We start from the raw sequence: 16,867 nt of genomic DNA on the forward strand, positions 1-16,867 counted from the left end.
TGAACGATCCCTGGCGGGCTCGGGACAGGGGTTGCTCCTCTGTCCTAGTCCTATTAGACCTCTCAGCGGCTTTTGATACCATCCACCATGGTATCTTAGTGCGGTGCCTCAGGGGGTTGGGAGTGGGTGGCACTGTCTTACAGTGGTTCTCCTCCTACCTTCTGGGTCGTTCACAGTCGGTGTTGACAGGGGGATAGAGGTCGGCCTCGAGGCCTCTAGTTTGTGGAGTTCCTCAGGGGTCGGTCCTCTCGCCTCTCCTGTTCAACATCTATATGAAGCTGCTGGGTGAGATCATTCGTGGTTTTGGGGTGGGGTATCATCAGTACGCTGATGATACCCAGCTTTTTATTTCCACCCCAGATCAACTCAGTGATGCCCTCTCCGTGATGTCCCGTTGCCTGGAGGTGGTGAGGGTCTGGATGGGGAGGAACAGGCTTCGTCTAAATCCCGACAAGACCGAGTGGCTGTGCATACCAGCATCTTGGGTTGTCCATTCTATTCCATCTTTATCTATAGGGGGTGAGGTGTTACCCCCCCGTAGATAGGGCTCACAACTTGGGCGTCCTCCTTGATTCACAGCTCAATTTTGAAGATCATATAGGAGCTGTGACCAGGGGGGCTTTTGCCCAGGTTCGCCTGGTGTGCCAGTTACGGCCCTATTTGGACCGGGATGCCTTACGCACAGTCACTCATGCGCTCGTGACCTCTCGGATAGACTACTGCAACGCTCTCTACATGGGGCTGCCCTTGAATACCACTCGGAGGCTCCAGCTGGTGCAGAATGCAGTCGCGCGAGTTGTGATGGGGGTTTCTGATACTCCCATGTAACACCTCTACTCTGCGAGCTGCATTGGCTTCCAGTTGTCTTCCAAGTGAGATTAAAGGTGCTGGTGATGACCTATAAAGCCCTAAATGGCACGGGTCCGGGTTATTTACGGGAGCACCTTTTGCCGGCTTTAACCTCCCATCGTCCTGTGCGCTCCCACAGAGAGGGCCTCCTCAGGGTGCCATCGGTCAAGGAATGTCAACTGGTGGCCCCCAGGAGGAGAGCATTCTCTGCGGGCGTGCCTGACCTCTGGAATCAGCTTCCGGTTGAGCTCCAGATGGCTCCCAACCTTCGCTCGTTTCACCGCGACCTGAAGACTTGGTTGTTTGAACAGGCCGGCCTGGACTGAGGGATTGTATTTTAAAGTTTAAATTTTAAAAATTTTAAATTTTAGAATGTATTTATTACTTAGGGCTATTGATTTAATCTTATTTTAATTTTTATACCTTGTGTGATGTTAGCGTTTTAATTGCCCTGTATACCGCCCCGAGTCCTTGGAGAGGGGCGGTATATAAATCTAATAAAATAAAATAAAATAAAATAAATACTTGTTAATCACATGAAACAGTAGAAAACAGTGATCAATAGTGGAATAACCCAGGCAGAATCCAGCCTATTTCTCAGCACGAAAGCTATTGTCAATAACCCAATTATCCACAGAAAAAAATGTTTGATTTTCTTAGCTGTGATATGATTGGGGCTAATTGGCCTTAATTTGCTGGAGAATGTTGCTCACCTCTCTTGAAAATTGGTATTATACTCTGTAGGTTTCAGCTTTCTGAAAAATGGCCAGTGAGACTTATATGATTAAAATAGGATTTCACCAGTCTAGAATGTCTTTAAATAGATAACCAGGAAGGAAATCTTCAACAGGGCTTTACCTGAGGGAGGGTCTTTACCAGTCAATGAAGCTTTGTCCTTGTGATTGGGGCTAGGGTTCAGCAATATCATACTCAAAAGTAATATTAAAGTTGGTATGTGGCTGAAAGGAAACAAACTGGGAATGGAAAGTTGTTCCAAGGCAGATTTAGATATCCTGCTGTTCAAGACAAATTTATCTCCAGATAGAATTTAGGATAAATTAAACATTTCCTCAAAGAATGCATGTTAAACTGTAGAATTCACTAGTACAAGATGAAATTATGGTCACCAATTCTGAAGTATTTAAAGGGGGGTCAGATAAATGTATTAATAAAGTGACCAACAGCTACTATTCACCATATTGTTACATTCATTCCAGGTTCAGGAAAATTTGAAGACCCAAGACATTTTGAACAGCTTCATGTAGTAACTTGGGGAAAAATCAAATCAAAGCAAGCAAGAATTTATTTTTGTTTGGATTTGTTTAGTGGTGTTTTCCTTCACTTTCCCCCATGGGAATGAAGCTAAGTTGATGTTACAGGCCCATAGAAGATGCATGTTTAGAAAAAAAAATCACTAGATCCTTCTGAGTGTGTAGGCTTAGTCATCAGTAAGTAGCTAATTATTTTTCTCCCATCTCTATGTGCATCTTTTATTTGGATGGCCTGGCATAAAAACCTTTGCAACTGTGAAATTAATGAGGATTTTGCTGTTAACTTCTGAAACAGGTAGTATTTATAACCTGCGAGCTGTTAGAACACTACCAAGTTTCAGGATGAAATGTTACTATTGTTAGACATCACATTTACTACATGATTGCGAGGTTTCAATATTTGTTAAGCATTGGATCATTGAACAAATGTTCGCTCTACATTTACAAGTACAAAGGCATCACAATTATATCATCTCAAACAAATCTTTTGGCACTCTTACTATTCAGTACCTGTTGTAAAACAGTAGGAATTGCCATCTTTGGTTGACTTCTGTTGGAAGAAATTCAGACCAAAAGATTGCCCTGGGAAGGATATATTAAGGTGATATTGCTTCACTGGGTGGCTTATTCTGAATATTTCCAGAAATATTTGAACCCCAATTTAAAGCAAATATGAGAGTAGGGAGCATTTTTTTGACCCTTGATTTTCTAAAGAGAGGAGGAGGAGGAGGAGGAGGAGGAGGAGGAGACATTTAAAGAATAGTAGAATGAATGATATTGTTGTTAGCTGCGAAGTCGTGTCCGACTCATCGCGACCCTATGGACAACATTCCTCCAGGCCTTCCTGTCTTCTACCATCTTCTGGAGTCCATTTAAGCTCACGCCTACTGCTTCAGTGACTCCATCCAGCCACCTCATTCTCTGTCGTCCAATTCTTCTATTGCCCTCGATCTTTCCCAGCATTAGGCTCTTCTCCAGTGAGTCCTTCCTTCTCATTAGGTGGCCAAAGTATTTGAGTTTTAGCTTCAGGATCTGGCCTTCTAAAGAGCAGTCAGGATTGATCTCCTCTAGGACTGACCGGTTTGATCGCCTTGCAGTCCAAGGGACTCGCAGGAGTCTTCTCCAGCACCATAGTTCAAAGGCCTCAATTCTTTGGCGCTCAGCCTTTCTTATGGTCCAACTTTCACTGCCATACATTGCAACTGGGAAGACCATAGCCTTGACTATAGGCACTTTTGTTGACAGGGTGATGTCTCTGCTTTTTAGTGTGCTGTCTAGATTTGCCATGGCTTTCCTTCCCAGGAGCAAGCGTCTTTTAATTTCTTGGCTACAGTCCCCATCTGCAGTGATCTTGGAGCCCAGGAAAATAAAATCTGTCACTACCTCCATTTCTTCCCCATCTATTTGCCAGGAATTGAGAGGGCCAGATGCCATGATCTTGGTTTTCTTAATGTTAAGTTTCAACCCAAGTTTTGCACTCTCCTTCTTCACCCGCAACAAGAGGCTCTTTAGTTCTTCTTCACTTTCTGCCATTAGAGTGGTATCATCTGCGTATCTTAGGTTGTTGATATTTCTTCCAGCAATCTTAATTCCAACTTTTGACTCCTCTAGCCCTGCATTTCTCATGATGTGCTCTGCATATAAGTTAAATAGGCAGGGCGACAGTATACAGCCTTGCCGGACTCCTTTCCCAATTTTGAACCAATCAGTGGTTCCGTGTCCAGTTCTCACTGTTGCTTCTTGATCCGCATATAGGTTTCTCAAGAGACAAATAAGATGGTCTGGTACTCCCATCTCTTTAAGAACTTGCCACAGTTTGTTATGATCCACACAATCAAAGGCTTTAGCATAGTCAATGAAGCAGAAGTAGATGTTTTTCTGGAACTCCCTAGCTTTCTCCATGATCCAGCGTATGTTGGCAATTTGATCTCTAGTTCCTCTGCCTCTTCGAAATCCTGCCTGTACTTCTGGTAGTTCTCGATCCACATACTGCTGAAGTCTAGCTTGTAGGATTTTAAGCATGACTTTACTAGCATGAGAAATGAGTGCAATGGTGCGATAGTTTGAACATTCTTTGGCACTGCCTTTCTTTGGAATTGGAATGTAAACTGATCTTTTCCTATCCTGTGGCCACTGTTGAGTTTTCCAAATTTGCTGGCAAATTGAGTGTAGCACTTTTACTGCACTGTCTTTTAAGATTTTGAATAGCTCAGCTGGAATACTGTCACCTCCACTAGCTTTGTTGTTGCTCAGCCTTTCTAAGGCCCACTTCACTTCACATTCTAGGATGTCTGGCTCGAGGTCAGTGACCACCTCATTGTGATTATCTGGGACGTCAAGCTCATTCTTGTATAGTTCTTCTGTGTAATTTTGCCACCTCTTCTTAATCTCTTCTGCCTCTGTTAGGTCCCTGCCATTTTGGTCCTTTATCATGCCCATTTTTGTATGGAATGTTCCCTTCATCTCTCCAATTTTCTTGAAAAGATCTCTGGTCCTCCCTATTCTATTGTTTTCTTCTATTTCTTTGCACTGTTCATTTAAGAAGGCATTCTTATCTCTTCTAGCTATTCTCTGGAATTCTGCATTCAATTGGGCATATCTATGTTTTTCTCCCTTGCCTTTCGCTTTCCTCCTTTCCTCAGCTATTTGCAAAGCTTCCTCAGACAGCCATTTTGCTTTCTTGCATTTCTTTTTCTTTGGGATGGTTTTGGTTGCTACCTGTTGTACAATGTTGCAAACCTCTGTCCATAGTTCTTCAGGCACTCTGTCTATCAGATCTAATTCCTTAAATCTATTTGTCACCTCTACTGTATATTCAACAGGGATATGATTTAATTCATACCTGACTGGCCTAGTGCTTTTCCCTACTTTCTTCAGTTTAAGCCTAAACTTTGCAAGGAGAAGCTCATGGTCTGAGCCACAGTCAGCTCCTGGTCTTGTTTTTACCGACTGTATAGAGCTTCTCCATCTTTGGCTGCAGAGCATATAGTCAATCTGATTTCTGTGTTGACCGTCTGGTGATGTCCATGTGTAGAGCCGTCTCTTGGGTTGTTGGAAAAGAGTGTTTGCTATGACCATCGTATTCTCTTGACAAAATTCTATCAGCCTGTGCCCTGCTTCATTTTGTACTCCAAGGCCAAACTTGCCTGTTATTCCAGTTATCTTTTGGCTTCCTACTTTAGCATTCCAATCCCCCATGATGATAAGGACATCATTTCTGGGTGTTAGTTCTATAAGGTGCTGTAGGGCTTCATAGAACCGGTCAGTTTCATCCTCTTCAGCACGGTAGTTGGGGCATAGACTTGGACTACTGTGATATTGAATGGTTTGCCTTGGATTCGAACTGAGATCATTCTGTCATTTTGAGGATTGTATCCCAGTATTGCTTTTCCTATTTTTTTATTGACTATGAAGGCTACTCCATTTCTTCTGAGGGATTCTTGCCCGCAGTAGTATACCTGATGGTCATCTGAATTAAATTCACCCATTCCTGTCCATTTTAGTTCGCTGATACCTAAGATGTCAATGTTTAGTCTTGTCATCTCTTGTTTGACCACGTCCACCTTTCCTTGATTCATGGATCTTACATTCCAGGTTCCTATGGAGAAAAAATCTTTACAGCATCGGACTTTCCTTTCACCATCAGACATATCCACAGCTGAGCGTCCTTTCGGCTTTGGCCCAGTCGCTTCATTCTTTCTGGCGCTACTAGTACTAGCCCTCTGCTCTTCCCCAGTAGCATATTGGACGCCTTCCGACCTGAGGGGCTTATCTTCCAGCGTCATATCGTTTTGCCTTTTGGTACTGTCCATAGGGTTTTCATGGCAAAGATACTGAAGTGGGTTGCCATTTCCTTCTCCAGTGGATCACGTTTTGTCAGAACTCTCTGCTATGACCTGTCCGTCTTGGGTGGCCCTGCACGGCATAGCTCATAGCTTCATTGAATTACGCAAGCCCCTTCGCCACGACAAGGCAGTAATCCATGAAGGGGATTAATGATATAGAGAATGCTATATGTGTTTCTCTTTATTGATTGAATTATACACCTAGTGGCTGTTATCTGCTATATCTGGAGAAAATACATTATTGTGGTCAATATATAGATGCATATGGGAATATGTTTGGCTAGAAAAAAATGTTTTAATGTACCAGGTATAAGGTAGTATTAAGTATGATGTGATAATTTCTCCAACAATGACAGTAATCAAACTTGCTGTCTATTATTGCTTGATTGTGATTCATACCAGAATTAGCTAATGGGGAATTTTGAGAAGTGTGCCTTAAGGGGATACATGGTATTCTTTACATATTTGGTTATCCTATCTCCATAGGACCATCCACAGTGCTGGCCAGAATAAGCAAATGATGGTTGTCCAGCCATAATTTATTCTTTCTGATAACTTGTTTACTGGAACTCAGATGGACAAATAGAATCAGGAAAGAGATAACTGCAGAATAAGAATCTTCAAGTAGTGAAATTAGTTCTTTTTCAAGAATGTGATCCTTGGCAATTGCCCAGAAAAGATGATCAGAAAAATAACCTCTTATGCCAAACCTACACATCAAAAATCCAAGGCAAAACTTATAGAATTAACAGAAATGTGTAAAAAAATCCTCTTTCTTATTGCCTACTGCACTCCAGCATCAGATATTTATAATACTTACTTAGTCCATCTCCAGAAATAAAACACTTGTAAACATAAGCAGCAGATAAAAATCTTGGGGTTTGTTTTCACTGAAATGCTGTATAATTTTATTTCAAGAGAAACAAACACTAAAAAAATGTTTCTTGCTTCTTGGTTTTACTTCTGCATTTATGTATTGTATTCTAGTCCAAGCACTCCTGGTGGTTCACATTTTGAAATAATGACATGGGATTGACAGACATGCAATAAAAAGAAAAGGGAAAGGCAGGGAAAAAGGGAAATCAGAACATTCAACTTTTATGACAACTGATAGAAAACTGGAATTGCTATTATATTAATCTGATCACACTCATATGTACAGTACCTAACTGCATATGTGTGCAGTTATATAGATATAAAGTCACCAAGAGTCAGACATGACTGAACAGTTAAAACTACTACATATATGCCAGTTCTCAGAGAAATCTTAGTGTCCATGTAGACATGATTTTTTCTCTATGAGACTTAGTGATATAATTAGTTCAAAACAACAACAAAGCTTCATAAGAACTTGATGTACCATCCTATCACAATAATGCAGAATTATATGGACTCACCAGAATGCTGCCATTATGTAGCTTAAGCCAGTAGCAATAGCACTTAGATTTATATACTGCTTCATATTGCTACACAGTACTTTTGAAGCAGTTTACAGAGTCAGCATATTGCCCCAAACAATCTGGGTCCTCATTTTACTACCTCAGAAGGATGGAAGGCTAAATCAACCTTGAGCCAGTCAGGATTGAACTCCTGGCAGTCAGCAGAATTAACCTGCAATATTCCATTCTAACCACTGTGCCACCACAGCTCTATGGTGCATAATGATGCATAACCAGCTATGAGATCAAGTCCCTCTATACTTCCACGCAGACTAGTTCACAAGGATGACCAGCTCCATTGTGGACAATATACAGATAAAATGCAAATGTTTTCTCAATAGCCCAGATGCCAAACTGATATTTCATCCAAATCATTAATAAAAATGCTGATGTACTTATTTCCAGTCAGGGGTTTAGAATGGGCAATTTAAATTTAAATATTTATTTATTTATTTATTTATTTTATTTAATTTATATACCGCCCTTCTCTCAAGAGACTCTCAAGATACTTTCAATGGTATCAATTATAATGTAAACTTCTCTGTTACTTGATAGATGGTCAACCTATGTATTCATATAGTCCATTTTTACATGTCCATGCAAGATACCTTAAATTTCAATAAAAGCCATAAATTTTTAATTACCTTAAGTTGTAAATGCTTACTTATTGCCATCAACAATTTTTGGTTCCTGTTCCTCCAGGTAGCTTTCTTAATCACTCCCCCAGCTTTTCAAGGTAATCCATGTCAACCTTTCAAGGTAATCTAGACAAGAAGCACAAATCATGAGCATTAGCACATTTTCAAGTCACCTTGCAGCAAGGTGGGGTGGTAAACAAACAAACATACATACAAATAAATTCCTACTGAGATTTTAAAATAACCCTCCAACCCCGACTTCCCATATCATCTCAGGGACTCTTCTTTATTTGGGCTGCTACATCTTACTTCATTATACTCAAATGCCAGCAATTCACCTGCTATTTTGTAAACCCTCTCAGTTGATCTAATGTGATACTTTTATCAGAAATTCTGCAACTGTACAATGGTTATAACACCATAAATAATAGGAGCTGGAGATGGAAAACCTCCTTCCCAAAGTAAGTACAGAAACAATGAAATGGTGCATCCCTGAACTTACCTGGAGAAAAGACCAGCTAAAAATAGGTAATTCAGGGAGGACAAATAATAATAAAAATATTTCTAATGCATTTTGGACCATCATTTACATTCTGGCACATTATAGTATTCTTGAAAAAGTACCTCTAGGAAAAAATAAAAGCAACAGGGCAATAAAAAAGAACTTTTATTTTAAAGTTGCTTGTTGTATCTGTATATAAGCATCTTCTGATGCAAGAGTCACTTGTTGAAATTGGCAGCTATGTTAATAGAATAAATAAAAATTACCGTTGTACATTCAATTTAACATTTTATAATATATAGAAGACATACAGAGACACACAAGTACAAATATCCAATGAGATCCATTTGAAGGAAGCGAAGAGTTTGGCAACTGCTTTCTTGAAACAAAAAGGTGGAAGGGGGCAACAGCATGGAGCAATATGACAGCCTGCTCTCTAGACTGGATACCTTGAAAAGTATTGCCAAAATGTCTCAGTCCGCACAAAGTTCCTTCAACTAGCTTAAAAGCCATACTGTCATGTGTATAGGACAAGATCAATATAAGGATGCAGTATGGATATGTCTTAAGTGATGCCCAATAATATCTGGGTGTCAGCAAGGCCCTACTTTATCATAGCAGAAGGAAAGTTATATTTTGCACAGAAAGTTATATTGTGCACAGAAAGTTATATTTTGTTCAATAGTCGTAATTCAGGGTGCAGAAATTCTATACATTTTTATGAGAAGGCTTCAATGGAACTCTTTCCCAGGGAAATATGCACAGATTGCAGCCAGAAAAAAATATCCTATATGGTTGTCAGGAATCTTGTAGTAAACATATGTATTATCGAAGAATCTGATTAGTGCATTTGGCCATTTTTACTTTCTTGTTCTTACTTGAATTGATGTCAACCAACAACCAAGTATAATGGGGATAGATGTCAAAGACTGTGAGGAGGTCAAGAATGATAAAAGCTATGCTGTGTCATCCTGACACTTTCACAAGCTTCTCTTGTAAAAGTGTTGTGATGTTGCAGAATTTGTGGTGCTGTACTGTGGTTCAATACTGATTTTCATCATTGTGACAAAAAAGCAGGATGCTTCAGAAGATGTCCATGAGGACAGACAAATGATTTTTCCTTCACTGTGGATGGATAGCATGTGTTTTACACAGGATCTCAAAAATTCTTCCAATTCCCATTCTAGCTGAACTGTTCAGTCATGAGTGAAAGTGAAAATCCAGCTGTAATAGTTGATATTTACTTGCAGGAAATGATATTATGTGATGAAGAAACAGAAATCAGAAGAGAGTAGAACTTTCTGGCTTTCTCCAATGCAAAATCAAACAGAGTCCATATGGAGTTTTTCAAATGTTTCTCATAAAACAGACTTCAGAATACTTTAAAATAATTTGTGCTGTTCCTACAAGTGGGACTGTATGTATGTGCTTAGTTGCAGGAAATAGATTGTATGTTATTCACTCAGGACTGTTGTATTTGCTTGCGACTACTCATACACCAACGTCCCATGACAATGCATTATGTAGTCCTGATTTTAGGGCAAGATTCAATGTCCCCACTCAGTATCAGAATATTTGTGGTACATGAAATCATACAAATGATCATCAGGAAAGTCTCCTTCTCATGAGACCATTGATCAGAAGTAATGTTATTTTATCTTAACTGTATTCTCTCTGATCACGACACACAGACACACAGACATACACACACACACACACACACACACGGAGAAAGAGAAAAATTAAGGGAGTCTTCTGTCCTGAGGATGATCAAATTTCTGTAAAGAAAACACATAATATTTGTGTCTTTTAAAATTGGGCAAGCAAAAAAACTTGGAAGAAGACAGAAAATATAGAACAATGTATGACATAGGCTAAAATAATGACAGATGGAGGAATCATGCATATTGTAGAGACTGTTGTAAGGAAGTAGGGAAGGAGAGGGATAATTTCATCTCATTCTTAAAAGCTGGATAGCATTTCATTCAAGGAAAAATTAATCTGTAGAATTCAAGGCTACACAGGGCTTGCTGCTAAAAGGAGACCTAGGACCCTCATATATATCACAAGTATGAGTTGTTAAGCTCTTGTGAAAACCTCAAGTTGAAAGGCAGTATGTTTAATAGTAACAATTTCTGAGGATAGGTAGCAGGAAAAACAATTGTTTTCATGGTCTGTTGGTTGGTTTTCCCAGAGGCATCTAACTGGCTTCTGTGAGCAGGAGCTTCAAAGCTCTTCCCCATTTATGTCCTTTCTTGCATTACAGTAAAGTATTTAGAATCAGCATGGTAATGTATCTGTTAAAATACAGTCCTCTCAAACAAGCTATTTTCTTGTAGTATACACATTTCTTCCACTGACACTTCTTCCTTATTATTTGATTGTGTATAAAAATTACCTTAATAAATTCTTCCTAGTTGCTTGGGAATGCAAGAATGAAGAATTGTTCATTGACTGTGAGTTTTGAATGTGAGTGTGAGCTACTTTTTCTGAAGTTAGTGAGTACAAAGTAAATTTTCTTTACATGACAAAGCAAAAAATGCATAATACAGTCATACACAATTTGGAAGTGTTATGGAACATGCATATGGGAACATGAGCATACTCTCCAATCAGAAACACATTTTAAAATATCTGGGTGTACATTTGCAGAAATTGCATATTAATAATTATACAAGTAGTGGCATGTCTTTAACTTTACGTAGGGAAAGTTAAAGCCTATCTTGGAGAGAATCTAATGCAGTAAACAATAGCATTGGGGGAGGGGAACCTGCATTTAATGACTACACAAATTATATGTGCACAAGGTCTTCATTTTTAAGAAAATCATTAATATTAAAAGTTATGGTTTTAATACTTTTTCTTTTAAAAAAATCACAATCCCCATCTACACATGGACCAGAATTCTTCATTTATTTATATCTATCTATTTTGTCCAAATGACTTTTCTACTTAGAAGAAAATAAAATAGACCACAGTTACAGTGAGCTTCCCTAAGACTTCTCATAATTATATAAAGTTAGGGAAATTCTTACAAAACTGAAAACTGGACATGAGTGAGTGAGTTAATCAATCCACTGGGAAATTTCAGATCAAGTCTTATTTTCCTGCAACAATTAAAAGAGAAGACAGAAAAGTCAGGCAAGTGATTACTTAATTCCTTCCTCACAAACTCTGCCTTTCCTTTTAGAAGCCTTCAGAAATATATTCTGTTTCTATATATGTTTTGGGGGGACAAGATAAGAGTACTTTTCTATAATGAAATTACTTTACATAGATTGTTTAGTTCTAGATAAATAAGATTAATATGGCCTTATTTAGGAATTGGGGGAATATGTTCTGTAAGAGACAATAAGGATAAAAGAACCTGTTCATTTTTATGTTGTTCTCTCTGTGTGATATTAATAGAAAATACATTCATAACCATGGGCAACAAATCATCTATCACTGTATATGTGGAGATAAATATTTTCTCATGTTTATTCCAGAATACATTCAAATTTGGAACCCCTTCAATAGATCGTAACAGTCTGCCCTGTGTCTTCTTTCAAATAATTAATATCTAACAATGCTATAACTACTCACTGAGCAAGAGTGAAAAAAATCTACTATTAAGAGAGCCTTGTGATGGTTCTCCACACAACAGGTCCATTAATAACAATCAGAGATTTTCAAAGAGGTATTTTGTTTTCTTGCAATTGAAATTTGAAAAAGTGGATTCAGTTCTGCAGTAGACCTTTAAATCAATAATGAATTGAAAGAGGATGAGCAAATTGAAATTTAAGTCAGAGATGTTTTAGTGAGTCAAAAGAGCAATCAAGAACAGGAATTGGACTTACCTTGGATGGAATCATGTGCAAAATAAATTTATTCCGGTTTTCAGGAATAACTTTGAAAAACCTTGAACTTTGAAAAAAACATAACTATTTCTTGCATACCTTTTGGGGGTAACCTAGTTTTCCAAATGTGCAGCACTTCGGGCACATCATAAGATGGCAGCAAAGAGGCACAAAAATATAACTCGTTACTGCTCTTCAGTGGTTATCTAGAATGTTGTAGCCCAGATCCGGTAATCTTGCACTAAACCATGAAGTAACTATAGGCTGAATTAACTCAAGATGCTAGATTAGAATGAGTAGTTCAATGTGTTACCCAAAATCAGTCAGCAAAATTTTTGCCATTTTTTTACAGACCTTTCATATATATAGGAAATACAAAGTAAATAGCACATATTTGAGGTCTATCAGTTGCTAAGCAACACATATTCGGGAAAATTAATTAGCTCAGCACCCCTCATGACCCCTGCTATTATCTTTTGAAAAGTCTAAGAATAACTTTAGCTGCTCTTTAGAATATGACTAACTGCTATTTCTATTCCAACATTTTCCAAGATGCTCTGTGACTAAGATACAATCTTAGGCATATAATATACAAGAAAATTATTCTACTTCCTGCCTAGTATCTCTGTCCTGTCTAGACTTACTCCTCTGTGTAGCTGTCCATTTGGATTTACCATTACTCTTCCAGTTCACCTCCTGGGATATGACAATGTCAGGAACTGAACCTTCTGTGCATAAAGGATATTCTCCAATATTAACTTTGGGCACTCTTCTTCAGCACAAGTTCCCATATGGTGATTGTCCTAATTTCTATCTTGAGAGTTCTTCTAACTGTAAATGAAACTGCAGTTTGTCACAAACTATGCCATAGCTTCTTCTACATGATCTGCAACTGTTGAAGTCCAACACACACACCTCAAAAAAAAAACATCTGGGGAAAAACAGGTCAGTAAAACATTGAAAAAGTAGGTCCTTGGATAATAGCAATAGCAATAGCACTTAGACTTATATACCGCTTCCCAGTGCTCTACAGCTCTCTCTAAGCAGTTTACAGAGTCAGCATATTGCCCCCAACAATCGGGGTTCTCATTTTATGAACCTCGGAAGGATGGAAGGCTGAGTAAACCTTGTGCCGGTAAGAATTGAACTGCTGAACTGCTGGCAGCTGGCAGTCAGCAGAAGTAACCTGCAGTACTGCATTCTGACCACTGCACCACCACAGCTCCTAGCTTGGGAGCAGAAATCAGGAAATAGGGATAAATCAGGAATCAAAGCTAAATAACCTTTCTATCTAGTCTATACCAAAGTTGACAGTAAGACTTGTTGCCTGAAGACACAAGAGCATTGTTTCTGTCAGTGCCTAGACTGAAAGGATGAGATTAGTATCTAGGACCTAGGCATGGAGAGGCAATTTGATTGCCTTCCAAATATGCTGGATTTTAAGTCTATTCAGCTCCAGCCAACATTGTGAATACCAAGAGTATATGTAAAGTGTAATAAAAATTATCTAGGAAGCATCAAATTAGTTTATATATGATCAAAGGATTTAAATGGAGCTCAGCAAATAACAGAATAAATCCAAATTTGAGTCCTGGCAGCAAAAACAAATAATTTTAAAGGTAAACCTGAGATATGAAGTTTTGTTAGGGCTTCACTTCATAAATGCTCTCTGCTTTGATTCTTATTTTTTACTAATAGTATTCATTAACCTAGTTTTTCAAAGTATTTTTTTTATTATTACAATTGTTATTTCCTTCATACCGTCAACCCAATGGTAACAAGAATCAAAACAAATTAAGCATTGTTGTCTGGATTAACCTTTTGCCCTTACATTTCTGTTTTGTGAATGCAGAACAGGTTTAAACACTCTTGGGAATCCACCAAATGCATTATGCTTCAAAAATAAATCTTTATTTTCCACAATAATTTGTAAACCATTGGCTGCTGTTCTGACAGGACTTTAAAAAACCAAGTTTTACACTGAGAAAAGGAGATGTTACTGTATATTTTGCATGCTAGAAAAACAGGTTATTTTTTTTAAAAAAAAGAAGAGAGCATTTAATCAAATAGAAACCATCAAGATAAAACATTGACATGCTAATCATTTACAGTGCCCTGGGAATGGTTAGAGTAAAGCTCCCTTCATTGAGCAATGCATGTTAAACTTGCAAATGAGCTAAATAGGGAGTTTTAAAATTTTAGACAGGCTCCTGAATTAACATACATTTATGGCAGTGCCCTGTTATCCATTTTATTATATCACAACTGCTTCTGTTTCCAAAGCATGTCAAACTGAAACTTCTGAGTATGTGCATCCCAGATAGACCATTTTGGCTTGCATGAATACAATATAAAACCACAGGAAATTTTAAAGCCATGGCTTCCCAACAATTCAGGATATGCCTCTCATAATTCAAATACCCAATTCAGTGAGTTAACATATATTCAATATCACCTTCTAAAACTATTTATTATGAGCACAAGTTCTTAAAGCTTGTTTGGAAGGCTGGTCATTTCTTTTGCAAAGTGACTATCTCAGTATAATACTTTGCATACAAACATCTTGGCATTTCTGAATATGAATTGGAAATCCTCTAAAAACTCTTCTGAATGTTCAGACAATAGGGAGCAAGGTAAATCAAAGAGCTGCCTGAGGGTAAGATGATTTCCTGAGTTCAGACCAAGTTCATTGACTCCTTCGTGTCACCAGGCCACTGCCTCTGACTAGCTACATTAGTGATATCTAAGTCCAGGGACACATTGTGGTAGTATTTGGGAAAGACTTTGGGAGACTGGGAGAAGTGATGCTGCCTAGGGAATGGTGAAATAAAAGGAGTCTGCAGCTAGATAGTGGGAGAAACAAGAGGCTTAGATGGGACTCTCCCCAGTTTTTCAAGCTGTAAATGAGATGGTAGGAGAACTATACTTCCAGACTTTCAAGTTTCTGTTAAATAAATTTACAATAAAATAGAATTGGCTTATTTGGTCATGTTTCCTGTCTAGTCTACCTGGTGAGGTTGATATACATTAAGGCTGTTAACAATTTCCTTTGACTGAATCAGGAACAAAACAAATGGACTGCTTCCTCAACCTACACCTCAGCCAAGTTTTATGGCAGCCAAACTTGATAAAGTTTTTTAGCTCCTAAAGCAGAAAAAAATAACATGTTTCTCTCCTTGAGAAAAAAAAGGAACCAAAATCAGCTGCCTAAGGTGACTTCCTCACTCTATTTAAAGGTAGATCTGGCTCCCAGACAAGTGAACCATCAATTACTTCTAGAAAATAATGCTTGGAGGATTTAAACTTTGTAAATTCCACTGCTACCTAATCTGAACTTTCCAAACAAATGTGCAGATTGGAACTACATTGTTTATCAATAGTTTGTGAATGTACTCACAATTATCTGCTTAAAATATATTTTAAAAATATGTATTTAGGCACAATTACATTTTAATGTATTTAAATTGGAATATACTTTGGAAAATACATCTCATGCATACATCAATACATTGACAGGTCTTCTCAAGATGATATGGCCTCAATCTAGCTCCCAACCAAAACAAACAAACAAAAACACAGAGCAATGTTGAAATGAAACAAGTTGAAAGTAGATTCAGTTAACTGTCACTCCTTCTAAGAGGCTGTATCCTTGGCTGCAGAAGCTCCTAGTTCTGTCCTTTCAACTTTCGTGCTTGCTCTCAGCCAACGAAGCCAGCACAGGCCTCAGCATCTCTGACTTATGCCCTTGAGTTTGGGTTTTTTAGAACACTCTTGAGAATACTATGGGCAGCCAAAAAAAAACACAAACCAATGAATCATTGCACAGATCAATCCAGAATTCTCCCATGAGGCACAAAAAATCTAGGCTCAGATTATCCTACTTCGGATACATTGTGCAAATTCTATGGAAAAGAAGGCTATGATCTGGGAAAGATGGAAGAAAAGAAAAGAAGAGGATGATGAGCAGTAGGGTGGCTGGACTTAGTTACAGTGGTGATAAATGCACTGTTGGAAGATTTGAAAAAGCAAGTCAGGCATAGATTATCATGGTTAGATCTACCTATATGGTCACTAGGATTTGAAAATGACTTGCTGGCACATAACCAATTAATGTACATCTATCTATTCATCTATCACAGTTTTTAAAACTCAGGTGTGAAAAAGAGCTTGAGGCCTGCTGTTGCGATGAGCAACCGGTCAGGGTTCTGGCTTCAACTCTTAGAGCCCCTTAACAGGGGTGAGAATTTGGAGGGACCCTCGGCAAGGGTGAACACCTTGAATAAGGAAGGATCTTGCCTTTTACCACCGACCCAGTATGCCGGAAGTTCCGACGGTCATACTTGGGAACTGCGATGATTTAGGCAGAGTAAGAGACAGAGTAAGACAAACTGAGGCACCTAATACAAGAAAGTGAGGGAGCATGGAGTGCTCGGGGTGGATGATGTGTCCCCCCTCCAGCTCCACAAACCCTCCTTTTATTAAGC

The sequence above is a fragment of the Vipera ursinii genome (genome assembly GCF_947247035.1).
Source record: "Vipera ursinii genome assembly, chromosome: 1".
NCBI classification, from domain to species: domain Eukaryota; kingdom Metazoa; phylum Chordata; class Lepidosauria; order Squamata; family Viperidae; genus Vipera; species Vipera ursinii.